We start from the raw sequence: 8,390 nt of genomic DNA, 5'->3' as shown, positions 1-8,390 counted from the left end.
CTTATCCTCAGAAGTAATGTTCGCACAAATAATCTGCTCATTTTTGCATTAGCTACCTTTCTGGGGCTGGAATAAAATACCATGATCGAGGCATTTATAGAAGAAAGGGCTCTTGGACTGTGGTTCCAGAGGAATAAGAATCCATCATGGTGGGAGGCATGACAACAAGAAGAAGACATGGGACAAAGAGCAGGAAGCAGAGAGCTCACAACTTCAAACCTAAGTATAAAGCAATGCTCAAACTGGAAATAGGACAAGGCTTTATACACTCAACCCCTTCTCCACCTACCCCTAACATACTTCCTTCAGCAAAGCTATACCATCAATGCCTCCCCAAACAGCACCACCAACTAAGAACCAGGTATTTGAATACTATGGGAAACTTCTCTCATTCAAACACCATAATTATGACCAAGGATTATGTTTTGTCTTTCACAATATAAACACCTATTGGATGCCCTTAATATTGATTGAATTGCAACTAAATTTAACCCAACCCAATATTCAAGAACAAATTCTATTTTGTCATGTGCTTTTTTTGACCTCAGAATTTCTGACTTCAAATTCTGCAGAGGAAAACAAAAATGACTCTTTCTACTTATTTATTTATTTATTTATTTATTTATTTATTTATTTATTTATTTATTCCTATTATCAGCTTGATACAGTACATATTCATATTCTAATAGTGAAATGTTTCATTGAGGCTTGCCCATTAATAGAGTAAAACCAAAACTTATTATAAGCCATAGTCATCCTAGGGTTGTCCCTGCTACATAGCCTCTCTGGTTCTGTGGGTTGCAGTCTGATTGTTCTTTGCTTTATATCTAGAATCCACTTATGAGTGAGTACATACCATGTTTGTCCTTCTGTGTTTGGGTTACCTCACTGAGGATGATATTTTCTAGTTCCATCCATTTGCCTGCAAATTTCATGCTGTCATTGTTTTTTCTCTGCTGAGTAGTACTCCGTTGTGTATATGTACCACATTTTCTTAATCCATTATTCGGTTGACAGGCATCTAGGTTGTTTCCAGGTTCTGGCTATTACAAATAGTGCTGCTTTGAACATAGTCAAGCATGTTTCTTTCTGGTATGATTGATCATTCCTTGGGTATATGCCCAAGAGTGGTATGGCTGGGTCTTGAGGTATATTGATTTCCAATTTTCAGAGGAACCAGCATACTGATTTCCACAGTGGTTGTACAAGTTTGCATTCCCACCAAAAGTGGAGGAGTGTTCCCTTTGTTCTGCATCCTCTCCAACATAGACTGTCATTAGTGTTTTTGATCATAGCCATTCTGACAGGTGTAAGGTGGTATCTCAGAGTCATTTTTATTTGCATTTCTCTGATGATTAAGGATGTTGAGCATTTCTTTAAATGTCTTTCAGCCATTTGTGATTCTTCTTTTGAGAATTCTCTGTTTAGTTCTTTAGCCCATTTTTAATTGGATTGTTCAGTATTTTGATGTCTAGTTTCTTGAGTTCTTTATATACTTTAGAGATCAGTCCTCTGTCAGATGTGGGGTTGGTGAAGGTCTTTTCCCATTCTGTAGGCTGTCTTTTGTCTTCTTGACCATGTATTTTGCCCTACAAAAGCTTCATAATAAAGGTCTTAGAGAGATCAGAAATACAAGGAACATTCCTAAACATAATAAAGGCAATTTATAGCAAGCCAACAGTCACCATCAAATTAAACAGAGAGAAACTCAAAGTGATTCCACTAAAATCAGGAACAAGGTAAGGTTGTCCACTCTCTCCATATTTAGTCAATATAGTACTTGAAGTTCTAGCTAGAGCAATAAGACAACAAAAGGAGATCAAGGGGATATAAATTGGAAAGGAAGAAGTCAAACTTTCACTATTTGCAGATGATATGATAGTATACATAAGTGACCCCAAAAATTCTACCAGGGAACTCCTTCAGCTGATAAACTCCTTCAGTAAAGTGGCAGGATACAAGATCAACTCAAAAAAATCAGTAGCCCTCCTACACACAAATGATAAAAGGGCTGAGAAAGATGTCAGAGAAACATCACCCTTTACAATAGCCACAAATAATATAAAATACCTTGAGATAACAGTAACTAAACAAATGAAGGACCTGTTTGAGAAGAACTTTAAGTCTCTAAAGAAAGAAATTGAAGAAGATATCAGAAAATGGAAGGACCTCCCAGGATCATGGATAGATAGGATTAACATAGTAAAAATGGCAATCTTACCAAAAGCAATCTACAGATTCCATGCAATCCCCATCAATATCCCAACACAATTCTTCACAGACTTGGAAAGAACAATACTCAACTTCATATGGAAAAACAAAAGACCAAGAATAACTGAAAGAATCCTGTATAATAAAGCAACCTCTGGAGGCACTACCATCCCTGGCCTCAAGCTCTACTATAGAGCTATAGTAATAAAAACAGCTTGGTACTGGCATAAAAACCAGCATACAGACCAATGGAATCGAATTGAAGACCCTGACATGAATCCACACACATATGAACACCTGATTCTTGACAAAGAAGCCAAAACTACACAATGGAAAATAGAAGGTATCTATAACAAATGGTGATGGCATAACTGGATATCAATATGTAAAAGATTACAAATAGATCCTTATCTGTCACTATGCACAAAACTCAAGTCCAAATGAATCAAAGACCTCAACATAAATCCAGTTACACTAAACTTAATAGAAGAGAAAGTAGGAAGTCTGGAACAAATTGGCACAGGAGATCACTTCCTAAATATAACACCAGCAGCACAGACACTGAGAACAAAAATTAATAAATGGGACCTCTTGAAACTAAGAAGCTTTTCTAGGGAAAAAGTGACTCTTTCATAACAGGAAGTGAACTATATTCAAAGCCAATTGAGTGTTCATGAGCAAATCATATATTTTGTTTTACTCTTATAACATCGATCTATATATCAAACTCTAAAGCTAAGGGTTTTGAATCTTTCATAATAATAAGTGTGGACTGGAATAAATCTTGTATGTGGAGAAACTTCTCTTAGATTTTACATTAGCATTGTTAGTGATTTCCTTTCATCTTTGGGGAAGCATCAAACAAGCTTTATTTGTACTGTTGAAGCCTATCTTTCTCAGCATGTTGGTTGTATTCTGGGGCAACTCAGTGTTTACCTGGAGCTTCTTTTGAAATGTGGATAAATTCACACAGACACATGCCTCCTCTGAATCCAGAAGGGTAGGAAAAGAAAGTCAATATGATTTCAGTCCTGGAGACTGTTGCTTTGTTAGTGTTCACGACTATTAACTGCAATGTGGGTGCAGCAACGAGGCTGTTTTCTGCTTTTGAGAAGTTGCTTCTTAAAGATAGAAGCAAAATGTCTCAAAAGCAGACAAAACTATTTCCCAGTCCAGAAGTTATTATCTGTGGAGTAGGGTATTGACAGCATTGAGAACAGGAGTGACAGGCCCCTATGGACCAGGCTGCTACAGTGAGGAGTGCAGCCTGCATGGGCTCAGGCCTTGAGGCCTCACCCTCCTCAGGACAGCCTAGGGGACGAGGGCAGTTTGATGGGCTGAACCACTCTTGATGATGGACCACTGCTTGTGACAAAAGATAGGAATTGCCAGATACATTGTTTAAATGGCCAAGTCAACTTGGGGCATATACTTAGAAATATAGTTACTAATGTCCTCAAGAATGATGGATTATAAAGCATTAATAAAAAAATAGAAACAGAGAAATACTGCAAGCTGGTGAATTTTGTACACACACAAAAAGAGCGAGGATGAGCACAATTCCACATTGTCTAGTAACTTGTCAACTATAGCAGCCACTGTGCTGAAATAGGGCAGATTTATTTCCCATCTCTGGCTATCCTGAGTTTTTTTATATTGCTGCCTGGATTCTGCTGCCCTCATCTACATCTTTCCTCCAAAGCTAGGAACCAGTTACCCATGACCAGTACGAATGAAGCAGGTGGTCATAGAAGGAGAGAGAGCAGGCTGGTAAAGAGGATACAGCTGACACAAAAGGGCCAGCAGAGCGTCTAGCACAAAATGGAGCCAGTGATGACCCACACTCCTCTTTGCTTTCCCCTTCCTTGTCTTGGGGGCCACTTTCTAGTTGCCCACTGGACCTAAGTTTGAATTCACATTTCAGTTCTGAGTATTACTCCAAGAGGCAAATAGTCAGCATTTCTGTATTTCTAAGATGGGTCCCTCAAGTCCATTCGCTCTCAGTTCCCCTGCAATTTCACACACAAGTTGCATGTCTGTGAGCACAAAGGTCAAGAGAACACATGGCAAAAGAAAGGGACCACGTTCTCAGGGGAATTGACACAGGATTCAGGGCTGATGGTCTGCAGCGGATGGAAACCGACGAATGATAAATGGCTTTTTTAAAATCAGTATGAAGCCTGCCTTCTTTCAGAAAATTTGAATAGGTAGGACCTTGTTAGGATGATGTGAAAGAAGGCAGAAAATTGAGATGATAATAGGGCTGAGCAAAACAGAGACCAATGATACATACTTATAGTTATAACATGTAAATTATTTTTGTTCTTTCACCCATGGGATTCTTTTATCAATATGGCGATAACTCCTGCCAAGTGTTTGATTGTCTCTTAATTTAGTAAGAAATCAGATATCAAAATAGGCATTTATAATTTTGAACTTACATTACTGTTTCTGATGTAATAAATGCCCTCCCTTCAAAAAATATGCATCACTTCCCTTATTTATTGTATTAACTAACTAATGCACTTTAATACAGGAAAGTCAATTGTGCAGGAAGAAGTAGACTCCAGGGCTAACTTCATACGGCTCTAACTTTTCCATGCTGCTTAAGAGCTACTGTCTTCAGCAAGGAGCACAACTTGCACCGTGGCAAATTTTAGGGACTACCGCTTGAACTTCTGACTCCTCCATGCTACTGACTTTGACATCACAGAGATAAGATTACCTGCAAAAAGAGTGTACTGGCTAGTTTTATGTCAACTTGACACAAGCTAAAGTCATCCGAGAGAGGAAACCTCAATTAAGAAAATGCCTCCATAAAATGGGGCTATGGGTAAGCCTGTAGAGTAGTGGTTCTCAACCTCCCTAATGTTTCAACCCTTTAATAAAGTTCATGTTGTGGTAATCCGCAACCATAAAATTATTTTTGTTACTTCATAACTGTAGTTTTTCTACTGTTACAAATCATAATATAAATATCTATTTTTTTTATGGTCTTGAATGACTGCTGTGAAAGAGGCATTCAACCCCCACAGGTTGAGAACTCCTGCTGCAGAGGGCATTTTTCTTAGTCATTGATGGGGGAAGCTCAGGCCATTGTGGGTGGTACTACCCCTGGGCTGGTGATTTGGGGTTCTGTAAAAAAAAATTGGCTGAGCAAACTATGAGGAACGAGTCAGTAAGCAGTACCTAATCCCTTAGGGCCTGTGCATCAGCTCCTACCTCCAGGTTCCTGCTCTGCTTGAGTTCCTGTCCTAACTTCCATCAATGATAAATAGTGACATGTAACTGTAAGCCAAATAAACCCTTTCCTCACCAACTTGCTTTTTGGGTATGGTGTTTCATTGCAACAATAGAAAGGCTCTAACTAAGACACCAAACTAGAAAAGCAGACCTGTAAATTGCATAGAATTTCTTCATTTATGATTACAGACTCAGTCTAGTCTAGCAGACTCTTTCCTTTGACTTTTTAGCTGTTTTGTTTGTAAAGAAGAAGACAAGTCATTTGAATATCAGAAAACCCAGTGAGTACCATGTTAGGTATCAGAATTGACATCTCTTCAGCATCTCTGATATCCTTATCACAGACCTTGTGGGTGTAACATAATCTCCCTGGAGATGTCAGTGCTGCTTCCTAGGGACACATTGCACTTACAGAAGTGAAGGGACTTTAAAGAATTGACTCTGTTTATGAACTTAATTGGCTTGAGGCTGGGGATTTATCTTTACAACCCAAGAAGCCATCCAATATACTTTATGTTTCTTGGCATGTTCATCAAAATTGTCCTGAACTCCTCTATTTTTATCATACTACTTTTTATGAGACACAAAATATATGCTCTTTCCAAACTATCTCACTTATCTTCATGACATTCTAAATCATAGCAAATGTTGACCTGATTTCAGTTTGCTGGAAGGATCTATATCCTGTGCTATTTTGCTAGTACTTAGCCATATTTTAATTTAGTATATTTCTTGTACTGGTATTAAATAGTTTTACATTCTATACTCTTTAAATACAGAAATAATATTTTCTTTGACAGCTACATATAGGACAGTGCATATACATATGTGTATATGTGTGTGAATGTACACATACACACACAAATGTATTTCTGTTGCTGTTGCTGTAACAAAAACACCCTCATAAAAAGCAACTCAGGGGATAAATGATTTATGTTACTTCATAGTTTATTTTAAGATACTATCCATCATATGAAGAAGTTAACCCAGCAAGCAGGAACTTAAAACAGCTAGCCACATCATATCCACAGTCAAGGCGGGGAGATAAGAACATATGCAGTTTTTTTTCAGGCTTTTTCTGTGAAGCTCCATTTCTCTACTCTTATGTAGTTCATACTCTCAAGCCTAGGGAATGGAACCACCCATAGTGGTTTGGTCTTTCCACATCAATTATCTTGACTAAAACAATCCCCATACACCTGCCCACAGGCCAACCCAATGTAAAAACAATTTCCTCCTTGAGACTCTCTTCTCAGACAATTTTAGGTTATGTCAAATAAAGCCAATCATCACAAATGCATACACACATACTATGTGTGTGTGTGACCTTTACTACAGTACATTATATTTCAACTCTGGAATATTGGAAACATTTAAGTACACCTTTTATTCTTGATAATTAGTAAGACTGTACAATATATTAGAAAAAGGAGGCATATTCCTAAACATGGGTGAAATTTAGAAAAGCCATTTCTCTAGATACCCTGAACACGATGCTTCTCTGTTATATATTTGCAAGCTTTACAGGTATATATGGTACAGGTTTGCTCATCAGTAAGATGCTTTTCTTATATGATCTAGCAGCTGTCTTACCAAAAAATACGTTAAGTCCCAAGGCTCTCAAGAGGGAGCTGATGCAGCACTCAGAAATCCCACTTCAATCCCACAGCAGCTGGGGGTGTGTTCACACTTATTTCACACCAGCCTTCTTTTGCTCTCTCACTGCTAGTGCTGTTTTTTGTCCTATACAGCTTGCCGCCTCTGAAGAATGTATTACAGTTGCCTCTAATTTTTAATTATTTATATTTTCCCTATCTATACAGCTTCAATAACAGGTTGAGCTCTTTTAACACTATTCTACTCTCGTTTAATCTTTTTATCAAAAAAAATCAACCAAGTGCGTGCTCACTTTGGCAGCACATATACTAAAATTGGAATGATACAGAGAAGATCAGCATGGCCCCTGCACAAGGATGACATGCAAATTCATGAAGTGTTCCATATTTTTCTTTGACTGTGTTGCCTTTTTAACTGGTTTTCACTGTTTTCACTCTTTTTTTTCTCTGTTTTCACTCTTGATCAATAAAAAAGCTTTAAAATTGCAAGCAAAAAAAATCGCCAAGTACATAAATTCCTTTTACATTTTTAGAAGAAAGATGAAAAAATTGAATTTATTAGCTCTCAAGAAGAGGACTAAGAGCACAACTTCTGTGGTGTTCTATCCAGAACATTGTATAATTTTTTAATACAGTACTAAGTATTGAAACCAAGGCTTCTTGCATGCCGAGACAGTGCTTTTACAACTGAACCCTTGCCCTCTTTTTACATTTTATTTCGAGTCAGAGTCTCACTGAGTTACCTAGGCTGGCTTTGACCTTGGGATCTTCTGCATTAGCCTCCTAAGTAAACGGAATTACAATCACTGTTTCCCTTCTTTTTAGCAATTCTGTTTCCTATACTATTTTTTCTGGTCTCTACTTACATTGAAACTCTAAACCATTATGAAGCACAATTACTTGGTCATATCATGAACAAGATCTACAATATCCTGACCATGTTCCCTTCAAGCATGTAGAATTAAAGAACTGCAAAGTGCTTCCATTAGGAAAGCAAGGCTCAGTTGGGTGGTGGTCCTCAAACAATGACATAAAGTACATCTGAGTAGACAGTGTTGGTTTAAATAAAATAGGAAATATTAGTGTTGTCAGAATAAAAGTAATGTTGAGACAGGGTTGTTGGTATACAAGTTATTTCTGAGCTCTGGAATCCATAGCAAGATGGGCCTGGTCATTCATCTTCAATCATCCAATTAAAAGAGCCACATTAATACTGAAAAGTGGAAAAAAAGGAGATTTAGTCAACAAAGGCACTTTGGGAAGAGTTACAAAGAGATGTAGTGCCTATCCCCACATCATCTTGGCACCTTTACATTTAGT

At 37.7% G+C, this 8,390-nt stretch overlaps 1 non-coding gene across 1 annotated transcript; it reads left to right on the top strand.

Moving 5' to 3' along the window:
* Positions 1–7,355: 7,355 nt before the first annotated feature.
* LOC128115073 (U6 spliceosomal RNA) lies at positions 7,356–7,462 on the top strand. The gene has a single exon (XR_008219971.1). It is a non-coding gene; the product is annotated as a U6 spliceosomal RNA (small nuclear RNA).
* The last annotated feature ends 928 nt before the right edge of the window (positions 7,463–8,390 follow it).

Source organism: Peromyscus californicus, unplaced genomic scaffold, assembly GCF_007827085.1.
Source record: "Peromyscus californicus insignis strain IS unplaced genomic scaffold, ASM782708v3 Scaffold_19__1_contigs__length_69161282, whole genome shotgun sequence".
Taxonomy (NCBI): Eukaryota; Metazoa; Chordata; class Mammalia; order Rodentia; family Cricetidae; genus Peromyscus; species Peromyscus californicus.
Note: the sequence above shows the minus strand (reverse complement) of the source record. Positions and strands in the feature narration are given on the sequence as shown.